The sequence below is a fragment of the Lactuca serriola genome, chromosome 2, assembly GCF_051521515.1.
Source record: "Lactuca serriola cultivar US96UC23 chromosome 2, Lser_US96UC23_V15, whole genome shotgun sequence".
Taxonomy (NCBI): Eukaryota; Viridiplantae; Streptophyta; class Magnoliopsida; order Asterales; family Asteraceae; genus Lactuca; species Lactuca serriola.
Genome location: NC_136409.1, coordinates 15,587,442 through 15,601,291, shown reverse-complemented (window position 1 = coordinate 15,601,291; position 13,850 = coordinate 15,587,442). Strand labels below are relative to the sequence as shown.

General features: G+C 34.5%; 1 long non-coding RNA gene across 1 annotated transcript; it reads right to left on the bottom strand.

Annotated features, from left to right (window-relative positions):
• Positions 1 to 12,250: 12,250 nt before the first annotated feature.
• LOC145090240 (uncharacterized) lies at positions 12,251 to 12,958 on the bottom strand. The gene is made up of 2 exons (XR_013701456.1): positions 12,738 to 12,958; positions 12,251 to 12,538 (listed from the first exon to the last, which is right to left on the bottom strand). It is a non-coding gene; the product is annotated as an uncharacterized LOC145090240 (long non-coding RNA).
• Between the last annotated feature and the right edge of the window lie 892 nt (positions 12,959 to 13,850).

Below are 13,850 nucleotides of genomic sequence, written 5' to 3'. Positions count from 1 at the left end.
TGTCTAAAAGCCAATTCATACATTCAATCAAAATATCAGAGTACAAATCCCAGTGAAGCTCGTAAATGCGGAAACCGGAGAGTGTGTGTGTGTGACATGCTGCTACCGCGCCGGCTCCTTTCCCCTAGCTGAGGAGGTACCTGAAACCAAAACTGAAGACTGTAAGCACAAAGCTTAGTGAGTTCCCCCGTCGTACCACATACCATACAAACACGTAACATACATACTGCCAGGCTATTCTGGGGTGCCTGACTACCCGGTACGGCCGTTCTGGGGTGCCGTCCTACCCGTGTCAAGCCATTCTGGGGTGCTGACTACCCATGTCAAGCCATTCTGGGGTGCTGACTACCCATGTCAAGCCATTCTGGGGTGCTGACTACCCGTGTCAAGCCATTCTGGGGTGCTGACTACCCGTCGGTCCTAACAACCGACCACAGGGACTGGTCCCCTCATACTACCTCTATCGCATATAACATAACAAGCCAGCATGCAAACATATCATCATATACTGTCAGACGTATCTGGGGTGTCTGACTACCCTTCGGTCCTAACAACCGAACTCGACTACTATCACATACAACGTAGCATGCTAGCATATAACATATCAGGTAGTAGTAAACCTAGATGATATCACAAAGACAATCATCTACCATACGTCTCCTACTGGTGGGTTGGCGTTGTGGCCTTAGACCCACCGCTACTGGAAGGTAACTCACCTCGAAGTAGCTGCTGATCTGATCGGGAACTGACTGCCTACTGCTGCTGCTCCGGAAATCCTCCGGCTGCAATTCCCACAATATACCCAATCAAACACTGCGCACTGACCTTTGGGTAAAAAGACCATTTTACCCCTGACCATGCCCTAAGTCAAAGTCAGAGTCAACTTTCAGTTGACCCGACTCGCCGAGTTGGCTTTCCAACTCACCGAGTCCCTATCCAAACGACTGCCCTGAATCCCGATCCTACCCGTCGAGTTAGGCGACGACTCGATGGGTTTACCTTCTTAACCAATATTCAAGTCCTTCATCCTACTCGCCGAGTTGTATGAACAACTCGTCGAGTTCATCTTCATCCGATGAACACTGATGCTAAGACTCGCCGAGTTGTATGAACAACTCGTCGAGTCCATCTTCATCCGAAGAACACTTATGCTGAGACTCGCCGAGTTGTATGAACAACTCGCCGAGTCTGTTCTTGATCTAAGGAGATTGCCTTGAACTCGCCGAGTCAGGGCATTGACTCGCCGAGTACCTCCATAGATGAGTTAAGCTTCCGACTCACTGAGTCACACCCCGTGACTCACTGCTCACTCGACACTACGAAAAGGGGACAAACTCGGAGACTCGCGAACAGACTCGTCGAGTCATATGAACGACTCGCCGACTCATTGCCATGCATCCACTAAATACACAGATTTGCTCGATTCCAGTTCATGCCATTCACAGATCTGGACTTCTAGGACACGCATCACACGTAAAGTTTCCAACTTTACGTGTGGATATTCACCAATATGGATTTTAGGGCTCAAAATGTCTCAAAAGGGTAGATCTAGGGCTAACAAGCAACATGGGGCCATAAAGCTAACAGATCTGAGCTCCTGGAGCTCAATCTTGCCTAGATCCAGAGGCCAAACATCTTATTACGACATACAATGCACATACAAGCTTGGGGATTTGACCAAGAAGGACCCAAATGAAGTTTTAAGCATAGAATCAAGGGGAAAACGGGTTATACCTCAAAGGAACTGCTGGAAGAACACAAATAATGCCTGGATGGCTTCCCTTCTTCTAGATCTACTTCCTTCCTCCTTCCAAACCTTCAAAAACACACACACTAACCTCAAACTCTCAAAGAATAGCTTAGAACGAGAGATACAGGGCTTTAAGGGTCAATGGGGGCCGGCTTGGGGCTGATAAGTCCTTTAAATAGGGTGCAAACCCCTGAAACTTAGGGTTTCATCCAACAGCTATGACTCGCCGAGTCCAGGATATGGACTCGCCGAGTCGCCAACTTAAACGTGTCCCGGGTCCCGCATCCACTCGGCGAGTCGGACCTATGACTCGCCGAGTCCAAGGCTAAAAGAAAGGAAATACTCAAATAACATTTACGTACCAGGAACCAGGTGCTACACTAATAGTTATTATAATTTGGTTAATATTGTTAAATGAATGCAAAAACTAAATTTTAATCATAAATTAACTTAACAATAATATTAAAATATTATATTTTACTTCTATTTATAAAATTATGACTTTAATTTTTTAGCATATTATAGTTAATTTATTAGTTTATATATGTTAACGTATGTGAACAATTGTCATTTTAAAGTCACAATTTTTGTATAATTTATGATTTTATGCAAAATAGTTAAATTATTAATTTCAGTATAATGTTAAACGGTTAATTTAAATCAAAATTTCAGTTAAACTCAAAAAACAATCGAGAGACTAACTTATAAATTGTTAAAAGTTATAAATTATAGTGTTAAACATATATTGTAATCCTAAATTAATAAAAATAACCATGAAATTATTTTTTATAATCATTAAGAATTTTCAAATAAATAGCTTAAAAACAACTTACAATAAGAATAGTTAAAAGTAATATTATATAAAATAAAATTATAATGTTATCTTTAAAAACAAAAATAATGTTTGTTCTTTTAAATAATTACAATCAAAGAAACTAACAATATTCATCAAATAAATTTTAAAAAAGTTCAATTTCTGAAACCAATTTAAAATAATTAATAGTTTTCAAATATGTTATTTTAAATAACTTACAACAACAATAGTTATAAATAACATTATATATAAAAATTATATTATTACCTTTAAAAACAAAAACAATGTTTGATGTTTTAAATAATTACAATAACAAAAATTAAAATCTTAAGCAAATAAACTTTTTAAAATTAATTAATCATAACAACAACCATAAATATATTTAAACCATAAATTATATTTAATTTTATTAATAAGTAACCCGCCGACAGAGATGCACAAACCTCGGATCCGATCCGGTTTGATGACGTGAAAGGCAATTCGAATTAAGCCAAAATCCGATCCAGTTTGAAACCGGTTTTGACCGGTTTTTCCTCCCCCGAATCCGAATTGGTTTAATCCGATCCGGTTAGCATCCGATCCGAAATCTGATCCAATTTTTCCATTTTTTTTAAAAAACATTTTTTGGACCTCATATATAACACAAACTACAACATAGGTTCATTAAAATAGTTAAAACATACATCAAACGTCAAATTAGAAAGAGTTTTCAAACTAGTTAACTAATAATAATAATAAAGTGGTGTTATAACATTTAGCCGAATAGAAATAGTTTGTGTGGTCTTCCACTTCGTGTCGCCTTCACTAAAATATTCTTCAACCGCCACGCTAATAATTAGGGGTGTCATCAATACCATATTCTTCATCTTTGTCTTCGTCTTCATCGCCATTGTCTTCGTCGTCCGGAGGTGTTGATAAGCCTTGTGCATATTCTTCATCCATGATCTCCGGTTCAACAGTTTGTGCTAGTGGGCCTTCTAGTGATGTCAAGTGTTGTATACGTTCCACCGACTCCAAGTAATCCTTCAAGCAAACGCAAACCTCTACCGAAACCGGAGTAAGATTCGTCCTGAACTTTGATAAAACTCTACCACTAAAAGAAAAAGCGGATTCTGAAGCTACCGTGGAAGCTTGGACGGTTAGTTAATTGCGGGTCATGACGAAGAGAATAGGAAATTGTGCTTCCTTTTCTTTCCACCAAGCCAAAAGATCCAAATTTTTAAATTGTGGTGCACTCATGAAATTTAAAAAGTTTGACCCCATATAAATTCCAAGTTCGCTACTAGGGGTTAATGTGCGTACTCTTTTGTTTTTTTTCCTCCAAAATGTAGTTATAGAGGTCGATATGAAAATCCATTCGACCCCCACCACTACCCGATGCACCATTAGTAGAGTCGGTTACACTTGCAAAAGTGTTTGACATATTGCCATATTTTGTAGCGTAAATATCAATAAAATTAGTAAAAGTATTATTAAAAGTGTGTATTGGGTTACAAATGTAATTTGAGTCATCTTTGTGCAAATTTAAAGACATAGAAATTTTGGTAATCAAAGCCTCTACACCCGTAACATTGATACATGGGTTTAATGTCGCGACGCAAGTAAAAAGTGGTGGCATTTCTTTGAAATATTTTACTAGTTTTTGTCTCATTGGTCTCGTAACCAAAACAAATATTTCACTTCTTTGTTCAAAACGCTCCAATTGTGCGGACATCAACCATAATTCATTTAGTAACAACGGACTTGTAGGTAATACACGTCCGATAAAAAAGTGGTTAATTGTTTAAAAACTTTTAACATTTCCACAAACTCTTCCATGAAATCCCAATCAAAATCCGAAACCGGGTTTTTTCCTTTTGAAATTGTGTTGTAAAATAATTTCAAAGCGATTCTTTGTTAGAAATATGGATTTAATGGCACTTGGAAATCTGAGAATCGTGATTATCACTATTAAATCGAAGTATTTGGGTGGTACTCCCAAATCCCCAATTGGATAAGACTCAGAAAATTCAGAGAGAAAGAAAGAGAATGAGAGTGTATAAGTTCGTGAGTACCAGAAAAAGAGACCAAAACTAACTTTTAGATCCTTGTCTAAAAATTGTCATATGACAGTTTAAAACTATCACAAAACCACCAAAACAGTCATAAAATGGGTATTTTGAATAAAATCAAAATCGGTCAATTCTCTGAAAATTCGGATTTTTAATGCATTTTTAAAATCGAAAACTCGATCCCAGCCAGGGGCTCTGCCCCTTGGACCCCGCTCCCAGGGGCGCTGCCCCCGAACCCCGTTTGTTCAGGGGCTTCGCCCCTAAATGACACTATACTTTGATACTTGATCAAATTTAAACAAGTGTGTACTCCACACCTTCCTTACTTGTTTAATATTTATCAAGATCACTTTTGGTCAACAAAGTAATCCTATTACACTTAAATAACATTGATGATAATAAATCACCACCAAACCTCCCCAATTTAAGTGTAATCTTGATTAACTTAAAATGAAACATAACACCAACAAACTGATGCATAAATGAAATGTCGTGACGATTGAATTTCACATTAGTATGTTATGCACTCCAAATATTCGAATATCAGGGTGTCACTAAGGATTGAACCCTTTCTATCCATAGTGAATACATGAAGATAATACACACAACAGTTTACATTCTCATAAGTTCTAACTTGACACTATAGTTTACTAGCTTGTGTCCTATCCTTCAATAAGCATATCAAAGTCAAGTCCCAACTTCTTGAAGCAGCTAAACTTCATGCTTATATAGGTAGTTATGTTGTTCTTGCACCTGCAAATGCAATTTTTCAAAGAACTATTAAGAAATAAAATTTCAACCTCCTTAACTTGCAGTATTGAACACATACCTTGGGATGATGATTGTAATGTGTTCTAATCTTCAAATATCAAGCTTTCCACATTAAATTCAACATCTAATATTACATTAGATGGGAACTGGGTATCTCAATATAAAAGATTTTAAGTGGACTTAAAACTCATCCCTACAACCGCCTTGTACACAAGATCTCTTGCTAACCCTTTGGTTAGATGATCAGCTAAATTCAGTTGAGTTCTTACAAACTCCACATATATCACACCAATCATGATGAGCTCACGAATCATGCTATGTCTAACACCTAAATGTCTAGATATTCCATTGTACACGTGACTATAAGCCTTAGCCAAGGTTGTGGCACTATCACATCTTATAGAAATGGTAGATACTGGTTTGGGCCATAATAGAATTTCATAAATCAAATTCCTTAACCACTCAGCTTCTTTACCAACAGCAGACAATGCAACAAACTCAGACTCCATGGTTGAGTTAGTAATACAAGTTTGTTTCTTAGATGCCCAAGAAATGGCACCTCCTCCAAGAAGAAACACCCAACCACTTGTAGAGGAGTGATCGTCTAAGTTATTAATCCAGTTGGCATCTGAATAACCTTCCAAAACAAAAGGATATCCACTATAAGTTAAACTATAATTCATGGTCCCTTTTAAGTAATTAAATACTCTATTCACAGCTTGCCAGTGATGTGAACTAGGATTACTAGTATATCTACTAAGCCTTCCTACAACATATGCTATATCAGGCCTAGTACTAATCATGGCATACATTAGAAAACTAATAGCCCTAGAATATTCAAGTTGAGACACTAGAGATCCTTTATTTGGTAGAAGCTTGAGACTAGGATCTATAGGAGTGCTAACAGGAGAACAATTCTCAAAGTTCAACTTTTTTAATATCTTCTCAGTGTAATGAGATTGAGAAATTGAAATCCTATTGTTTCCTTGTTTAACTCTTATACCAAGAATTACCTCAGCCTCCCCCAGGTCTTTCATTTCAAAACTAGATGATAAGAATTTCTTGGTTTTATCAACTTCTTCTAAATCAGTAACAAAAATCCACATATCATCCACATATAAACAAATCATGACTCCTTTACCAGAAGTATCAAATTTGCTATGTATACACTTGTCGGCTTGGTTTAATGCAAAGCAATTAGACAAGACAACATCATCAAACTTTTGATGCCATTGTTTTGGTGCTTATTTCAAACCAAATAATGATTTCTTTAACTTGCACACTTTGTGTTCATTTCCAGGCATCACAAACTCTTCAGGTTGTTTCATGCATATTTCCTCAGGCAAGTCACCATTCAAGAATGCAGTTTTCACATCCATTTGGTGAATCACAAGATTATGTATAGCTGCAAGAGCTAATAATAATCTAATAGTAGAAATTCTGGCATCAGAAGCATAAGTATCAAAGAAATAAATTCCTTCCTTTTGTCTAAAGCCTTGGATAACCAATCTGGCTTTATACTTATCAGTTGTACCATCCACCTTCATTTTCTTTTGAGGATCCATTTATATCCTAATGCCTTGCAACCAAGAGGTAAATCAGACAATACCCAAATATTGTTATGCACGATAGAATCAATCTCATCCTGAATTTCCTCTTTCTAGAAATAAACATCCCTAGAGGCCATAACTTCATTGAAAGTCTTTGGATCCTCATCAATATTAAAGCAATATTGGTGTTGAGACACAGTCTCATTTCTTGTTCCTTCAACTAAATATAGTTGAAAATCAGATCCAAAAGATTTAGCTTTTCTAGCTCTAGTACTTTTTCTAAGTCCAGACACCGAACTTGTACCAGCAGAAGCATCTTCATCTTGAGTTGTGTTCTTGATGAAAGATTGCTTAATCATGTCCCTTGGTCTAGGTAAGGATGTAAATCTTTCTTCATCAAAGATACCATCTCTTGACTCTATAACAGTGTTCACAGATACAGAGTCATTAGATTCTAAAACATAGAATCTATAAGCTTTGGAATGCTCAGTATATCCAATAAAGATACAATATATACCTCTCTCACCTAAAGTTTTCCTTTTAGGTTCAGCGAGCCTTACAACTGCTCTACAGCCCCAAACTTTGAAATAACTCAAATTTGGTACCTTTTTACACCAAAGTTCATAAGGAGTATTCTTACTCCTTTTATTTGGAGTTCTACTCAAGATGTAACATGCAGTTAACATTGTCTCACCCTAAAACCCTTTACTTAATCCAGAATAGGACATCATGGATTTAGCCATTTCTTTCAAAGTGCTATTCTTCCTTTCAGCTACACCATTTTGTTGTGGTGTATAAGGAGTTGTGGTTTAATTTATTATTCTATTTGATTCAAAATAACCTGGATCATAATACTCACCACCTCTATCAGTACGCAATACTTTTATTAATTCATTTTTATGAAGTTCAACCTATTGTTTATAAATCTTAAATTTATCAAGAACTTCATCTTTAGAATGTAGCAAATAGACATTACAATATCTAAATGCATCATCAATAAAAGTAACAGCATACTTTTTGTTTCCAAGGAAAGGTATTGCATGGAAATCACATGAATATCTATGTATAAGATCCAAGACCTTGTTTTCCCTAACAACATCTTTGAAAGGTTGTCTAGTGATTTTAGTTAGCAAGCATGTTTTACATTTTTCATTATTTTGCATATCAAAAGCAGGAATTAAACTCATATTAGACATGTCTTTTAATCTCTGGTAATGAATGTTTCCTAGTCTAGCATGTTATAATTCAAATTTATTAAAATTATTGCTAGTACTACTCGAGGCCATGCAAACAGAATTATCACTAGAAGGATAATTTTTTGGATTAGGTGTCTAAGCCCATAACTATTTTGGTATGTACTTGACCCGATTGTAAGCATGGTCCTTTTGGGTTGCCTTCACCATAGCAACTGATAGGATGAACTAAGGAGAAAGAGAATTAATTATGATTTATTAATATATTGTATGAATAATATATTAAAAGAGAAATCATGTATCATTTAATTAATATTAGTCAAGAATTAATTTTGTGGCTAAAAGAGATTAATTAAATAAAGGGGATTGATTGTGTAATTATAAGATAGTTTCATAAATGGGCTAATGGACTCCATAGAAGTTGGAGTGGACGAAATCTATGGGGAAACCCATAAGAATTCGTCCAAGGCCTCTAAGGAGGGAGTCTATGGGATGCTTAAGGCCTAAGCAATCAAATTAGGGTTTCCTAGTTGAAAACCCTAATAGCCTACCGATATAAGGAAACCCTAAGCCCCCAAAAACGCGACCAAATCTTTGAGAGAACCCTAGAACGTTTTTGTGGCTCTTCCTCCTTCTTCTAAGTTCATCTTGTTGCTCATGGTGTTTGTGACTCCATTAGAGGTGCAACATTTGAGGCACTAAGCTTTAAGAAGTCAATTACAAGAAGGATTAAGATTGTTATTGCAACATAACAATCATGGTAAGATCTAAACTCTATTCTTTTGTTAATTTCGATTATTGTATGCTAGAATTAGGGTTTATGAGCTTTGGATGATTATTGCATATACATTAGACAAACTAGATCCAAAGCTTTAGGGTTTGCATGTACACCATAGGATTGATGTAGTGCCCAAAACCCAATAGTGGTATCAGAGACTAGGTCGTTTTTCTAGTTGAATATATGCAAAAGTGAACTGATAAAGGATCAAAAAGTCAAATTTTTTGTTGTCTGCGCCGCTGACTTGGTGAGTCCATCAGTGGACTCGGCGAGTCCAAGGTGCTGTTGACGTGATTTTTGATATTTTGACCAGATTTTGTTGAGGATAATTGTCAAAACTCGTTTTTCTTGCCAAAATCCAATTTTTTAAGTTTGGAATGATTATCTTCATCAAAATTGATGGATTTGGTTAAATATGGATAATATAGGATTATTATAAGTCAAATATTTGACCAAGTAAGTTTCAAAAGTTTCAATTTATACCCTCTAGGTTTTATAGTTTAAATTTGAACTTAAAAGGTTATAGTTTTTGAAATATATAGTTTTTGAAATTTAAATAGTTAAACCCTAATGTTTTGAAAAGTTTCAAAATTTGTCCTCAAGTTTTGGAGTTTAAAATTTAATTAAAAGTTATTAATTATAAAATATTAAATTCTAAGACCCTAGTATTTTGAAAAGTTTAATTTACACCCTTATAGTTTTATTAAATTAACTAGGTTAAAACATGTGGAAACCACGGTTGACATTGTTTCCATATTAAAATAATATAGATAAAAAACAAAAACATAGTTGTTTTATGAGACTAATATTTTTTACATCCATGATTCTTTATTTGAGAATAACACTTTAATTTTTGTTTAAATGCAACAAAGGGGACAAATTGAAAGTATGTTGATATGATAAGCATAAATATTATGCTTTTAAAAAGCATTTGTATAATCACGACAACTTTTGTTTATTATACAAACAAACAAACACACAAACACATGAACCATTCTTGTGAATTGTAGCAATGTACTTTCAAAGTACATTGTCATTTTAGGCTTATTTTGCGATTTTTATTTTAAATAGTAACTTAAATCTATTTTATAGCAAGAAATAGTAATAGGGACCATTCTTGTTAATTATTAAAGTACATTGTGTTGGTGATTTTGTTGTCATCAATATTATTTAAGTGTAAATGGGATTACTTTGTTGATCAAAGGTAATCTTGATAAATATTAAACAAGTAAGGAAGGTGTGGAGTACACACTTATTTAAGTTTGATCAAGTTTTCAAAGTACACTGTCATTTAGGGGCGAAACCCCTAAACGAACGGGGGTCCGGGGGCAGCGCCCCTGGGAGCGGGGTCCAAGGGGTGGCAGGCCCTGGCGGAATTTTTTTTTATATAGGGTATGTTGCTATATAAAAAAAAATGCATCAGAAAAACGTATTTCCAGAGAATTGACCATTGTTTGACCCTTATCCAAACTTCCGTTTTATGTCAGTTTTTACAGTTTATGACAGTTTGAAACTATCATGTGACAGTTTTTAGACAAAGATCATAAATTCGGTTTTGGTCTCATTTTCTGGTATAAACGAAATAATCATCAAAGCATTCCTAATTCTTGTCTCTCTGAGTCTTATCTGATTAAAGAATATTGGGAGTACCGCCCAAATGCTTTAATCTGAAAGTGTTTTATACAATTCTTAGAATTCCAAGCCTTACTATACCCCAAATCTAACAAATTGTTATATTACATCATATTCAACAGATAAATGTTTAACTTTTATCAAAAAAATAGGGAAAATTAGTAAATTACTCAAAAAATAAACAAAATGTAAAATACAATTCAAAAAAGGTTTACCAAATCAATATAAAAAAGTCAACATATTTATTTGGATTTAACCATAAACCGGACTAACTAAAAGGAGCTTTATTCGGGATTTTTTTGAACTAAAAAGACCAATTACACTGAAACGAACAAAGCGATAACCGATTAATCCAACCGAATAACATTATTATCTTTAAGTGAACTATTTGTTGCCTGTTTACCTTCCATTACAAACTTATATTTAGGCATCTAATAAAATGATATTTCCAGAAGAACAAAAAATTTAGACATCTAAATCACAAGGTAAATAGACATACTATGATACTACAAGGTTTAAACACTTGGTTTAATAAAATTAAAACATCTAGCTAAGTTTTTGGTCTTTCAGTTCATGTATATTGATGTTAACTTTTTCTTATCCTCAATATTAGTTTTAATATAAAATCATTATTAGAACTCACTGACAATTTTTCTTCTCCTTGATAGCCTCATAAAAAACATAAAATTTATATTTGAAACCCACAAATTCATATAAAAAACGGACAGCCTTTGCCAAGAAATTATACATGGTTCTATTGGATTTATTACTTGTCCAGAGCTTTATGATACAACGAAATGAAAGTGGGGTGTTGTGATAACCAAATAATTACACACATGTATAAAAAATCAACTACATCTCAAACAAAAAAATAACCAAATAATTCCATAAATATATACAAAATCAATCGCATCTCAAACAAAACATTCCATAAATTTAAAACAACCATATGAAAATGAATCTCGCCAAACATTTAAAGTCGATTACAATATTATCATAACTGTTTTCGATTAAATAAAGCTAGAGTGTATATTGTTCAAGAATGATATTTTCTCCTGCCACTCGTAAATCACTAAATCAAATATTTACCATGAGGCACAACCATATATATTAGCAGACATTTAAAGGGGCTAAAAGATATATCTAAAACATTTCTTATCTAAATATTTAAGTTGATCCACTGTACACTTGTTCAAGGATATACCATGTGAAAGAAGAGGAGAAATAGTCAGAAAAAATTAAGGTGCTATCAGGTTGCCTCATTGTTCTTTTCAATGTCTCGGCTATTCCAAAATAACAGTAAAATGAAAATGGAGCCAATTTTACATTTATGCAACATTGTTTTGTCTTGGAAAATAACTTGAGATGAGAATTGAAAACCAAATAATCAACGTAATGAAAGAGATAAATATAAATCCGATTCATAATATAAAGTTACCTATTTATGGGTAACTTTTTTAGCAGCCATAGTGAAGGTAAAATTGGGCGTAAAATAAAGACTACGGGAATACCCCATTTCCTTCTAACTGCATTATCAAGCCCTAGGTATCTATCCGTAAACTGAAACTCGATATTAAAAGGAAGGGCTAAAATATTGTTTCTCTTAGGCATTTCATCAAACACCTATTAGGTATTATCATAAAATATCAGTTTCTTAACATCTCTTATCATTTACTTGTTGCAGCTATATAAAAACATCAACGCAATAAACTTGAGCACAACATTTGAACAAATTTTCTAGAAACTATCATAGAAACATTATTTACTTTTTAGGATGAACATAATCCAGTAACAAAAAATGAACAACAAAGACAGTGGCAACGAAAGAAGAAAAATCAAAGTACCTTCATCAGATACAATTTATGCAGTGACTAAAAAGAAGAAAAATCAAAGTACATTAATTTTCCGGTGAACTCCATCAAAATATTTACCACCATATCAGTAATGTGCCATCAATTTGATGTTATTCCTGGTGGGGATTAGGTTTCGATTAAAAACCCTACAAATTTCAAATACCAAACAAAATTTAGAATCATAATTGATGTAGAAAAGAGAGGTGATTAGTTGCATCGTTTCTCTTGTTAGAACGATTCATGGAAGAAAAAAGAAAGGAACGAAATTGGGTTGATAAGCAGAGATTCAGAGAGATTTCATAAATCTGAAAATCAATAATGTTTTGCGAATATAGGGAAACATACCAAATTAACACCAATATAGCTAATTATCATGAGAATCCCGATAATTTGGGAGCTGATTTGAAGGACTCTTGTTAGGAAAGTAGTTGAATTGCATAGCTCGAAATAAATAGGCATGAGGTATATAATTGCAGAAAGGCATTTATGGAAATTCACATTGAAAAATTGAACGGGAAATTAAGCTTGAGAGAGGGCGACCAATTGACACGTGTCATTTGGGTATTGTTTTATTCGAACAGGGGATACTAAGACCGGAGGGTGTGGGAGGGAGGGATACTAAGACCGGAGGGTGTGGGAGGGAAGCTTCCCTCACTTTTTGTGGGTCATACCCCTTTTCCCTCACTTCTCTTTCCCTCACCTAAAACCCAAGGAATGGTTGGGAAGCCCTTCCCTCATTTTTTTTATTAAATAAAATTAATTTTTTTTATGATTTATAATTTTTAAATTAATACTAAACATAAAATTTAATTAAAAATAAAAAGCATTTCATTAATTAAAATAAAAATTACATTAAACCTAATATTTAAATAAGTAGAAAAAAACGAAAAAAATTAATAATAATAAAACAACCCACAACATAGAAAACATAATTAATTAATATCCTAATTTTATTTAAACCAAAATACGTCACTCGGAATCATCGTCATCGCCCTCATCGTCTTCGTCATCGCCTTGATTGTCTTCGTCATTCTCCCCAGCATCACTCTCATCGTCGAAATCTTCACTCTCAACGAACATATCAGAATCATCATCTGATTCGTCAAACAAATCATCGTGAGAAAAATTCTAACGGGGGCTGAATATGAGCCATATAAATGTGCTCCACCAAATCAGCACGAAGGTCGTGATGAATGTCGCGATTGTGTACTTCTCTTCTATTCACCCTATACTCTTGTGTACCAACGGCTACTCCTTCGACATTTGGCAAAACTTCATTTTCGTTGTACCGACATATCGCTCTTCTTTCGTCTTCAAGAATCATATTATGCAATATAATACATGCATACATTACGTGTTGTAACCTTTTCACCTCATATGACCTTGCCCTGACCGTTAGTACTTGTCAACGTCTCTTAAGTACACCAAATGTTCACTCCACATCCTTCCTAGCTGACT